A 2,868-nucleotide genomic window follows, 5' to 3' on the forward strand; every position below is an offset into this window, starting at 1 on the left:
TTGAAATATTTTCCAAGTCCACAGATGCCAAATGCTGATGAGCAAAATAATAAGAGAACTGAGTATGAGGAAGTTAAATTACTTTTATATCCAATGTGCAATTCACTTAAAAAATAATAAGCCTTAAGACAATTATAGTGATACAGTTGTAATTAGCTGGTTATTAATAATAGGAAAGGTGCAAAAGCGAGACCAAACGGTATAAGCATGGCCATCTGGGCAGCTTCACCAGGAAGCTGCAACTTTACACTCCCCAGGGAACTCCCGGTCCATTCCCTGCAGATCACTGGGAGAAGGGACTGGACAACGGAAAAGATGGGCACACGGGCAGGAAATCCGGGTGATGTAGGGAAGGTGCTTGCTGCCAGTCAAACCTGGGAACAGAGATCACTGACTAGAGGAGGTGGAGTCAGCGGCTGGAGGGAGGGGGAACAGAGCTACTATTTACTGGGCAGCGTTTCTGTTTTGCAATGTGAAAAGAGGTCTGAACATGAACGTTGATGATATTTGTACAAGAATGTAAAACTACTTATTGCCTTGGAACTGTACACCTGAAAATAGTTCAGATGAGGTGGGAGAAAGGCTCTCCCTTTCCGCCTGGCCGCAAACATCAGGTAAACCAAGATGGGCGCTTACAAGTACATCCAGGAGCTATGGAGGAAGAAGCTGTCGGACGTAATGCGCTTCCTTCTCGGGCTGCGCTGCTGGCAGTACCGCCAGCTGTCTGTGCTCCACACCTGCTGACAAAGCGAGCAGGCCGGGATGCTAGGCCAAGCAAGGCTATGTCACATATCAGATTCGTGTGCACCGCGGTGGCCGCATATGCTGTTCCTACGGGTGCGACCTAAGGCAAGTCTGTCCATTACAGAGTTAACCAGTAACGTTTGCCTGAAGTCTTCAGTCTGCTGCCCAGAAGCTGGAGCCACTGTGGGGCTCTGAGAGTCCTGACTTCTTACTGGGTTGGTCAAGATTCCACGTACAAATTCTCTGAGGTTACCCTCATTGATCCGTTCCATAAGGCTATCAGGAGAAATCCTGACACCCAATGGACCACGAAGCCAGTCCACAAGCACAGGGAGATGTGAGGGCTCAGATCTGCAGGCCGGTGGGAAGGGCCACAGGTCCCACCACACTATTGGTGGTTCTCAATGTGCAGCTTGGAGAAGGTGCAATGCTCTGCAGCTCCAGCGTTACCGCTAATATAAGCAATGTTTGTAAAATTCTTACCTAAGACACAATTTAGGACAGTCATGTCTGCTTAAAAGTGTTCTTTGATTTGTTAAAACTAGTCTGTAGATTGTTTCATGAATGCATTGTCACATGATGAAGGTTAAAATGCAATGATGTTTGAAGACTATAAAAAAAATAGTTAAGGTGATAAAATGTATGTGTATTTCATCACAATTTTTTTTAATGCAACAAAGGTCACTTATTATAAATTTAGAAAACCTATGAGAGGAAAAAGAAATGTGTGTGTACAACCTATTTAAAAATTACACTGGAAAAAAAAATGTAGGATGTCTTGAAGATTATCCCTATAAGACTATTGCTCACATTCACTGCATATGATGTGATTTCTTGAGGAGTGAGAAGGGTAGAATTTCCTCCAGAGTGACTTAAAAGTGTACATAGCCCACAGCCATAAGATATAACCCAAGAATATCCAGGTATAGATATCCTTATCTAAGGCAATTTGGTTAATAGCTGGGGCAATTTTGAATGACTATAATGCTTAGAAGCTATCATTTTGGAGTTACTACCAATTTAGGGCTGTCAGATAAAACATAGTGCACCATGTTAAACTTAAATCTCAGATAAACAATGAATAAATTTTTAATGAAAATATGTCCCAAATATCACCTGGGACATAGTTATACTAAAAAACAAACACAAACAAATAAAAATATATATTATTTAACTGAATTTAACTGGGCGATCTGTATTCTTATTTGCTAAATCTGGCAAACCTCCCCCAATTTCTTCTTAATTTTACAAAAATTTGAAAAAGAAAAAAATAGAAAAAAGTTAAATCATCTATGCTGCACATGAAAGTGACAGATGTGTTTTTAACACAAGAGTTACACTCAGGAAATCAAAGGCAGGAAGGTGAGAGTGCAATAACACTACTCACACTAAGATGCAGAGATATAAAATGCCATATTATTTTAGCAATAAAACAAGTTTGCTTTTGCATATTGTTTAGGAAGGCATATTCTTCACATATGTTATTAGCTGTGGACTGAATTTCTGGGTATAAAAATCAAAGTCCACTTTCAAAATTTTTTAAATGTACATTTGCCTATTTACTTTTCCTTTGATAAGTTATTAAGATCTTTCAAGACCTCACGTCATTACCTATGCACTTTGAAGATGCTGTTAGGATATGCATCCCTCCTCTCCTCCCAACCAAGAAAAAAAAAAGCCAAAAAATGCTGCAACACCATTTTTTATATGTCCCTGCAGAAATGCAGTGGAGTTCAGACCTGGTCACAGCCATGGAAACAGGGCACACATTGTATGGTTACCATTATGGATGAGGAGAGGGAAGGCCACCCCACCAAGGATGAGCCAGATGTCAGAGATAAAAAGGAATTCCATTTCCTACTAAGAGGATGTAGAAAGGCCCCCTCCTGAGCATTTATAGTCAAACAAGAATGTTCTTAACCACACATTTAAAATAAATGTTACAGATACGGTTGAATTCCATAACACATTAGCATGTTCAAAGCAAATTTTTGCTGCAAAGAATGATTCTTATCCTTTTTTGAGTTTTAAAAAGGAAACCAAAGCAGTAATATGGAAAAAAATGTCATAAAAATGAAAGCCTTCAATCTGTAAAGACACCTCAAAGTTTTAGATATAGGAAAG

At 39.7% G+C, this 2,868-nt stretch overlaps 1 pseudogene; it reads left to right on the top strand.

Annotated features, from left to right (window-relative positions):
* Positions 1-605: 605 nt before the first annotated feature.
* Positions 606-1,264, top strand: LOC102759447 (annotated as a pseudogene).
* Positions 1,265-2,868: the final 1,604 nt, after the last annotated feature.

Source organism: Myotis davidii, unplaced genomic scaffold (assembly GCF_000327345.1).
Source record: "Myotis davidii unplaced genomic scaffold, ASM32734v1 scaffold655, whole genome shotgun sequence".
NCBI classification, from domain to species: Eukaryota; Metazoa; Chordata; class Mammalia; order Chiroptera; family Vespertilionidae; genus Myotis; species Myotis davidii.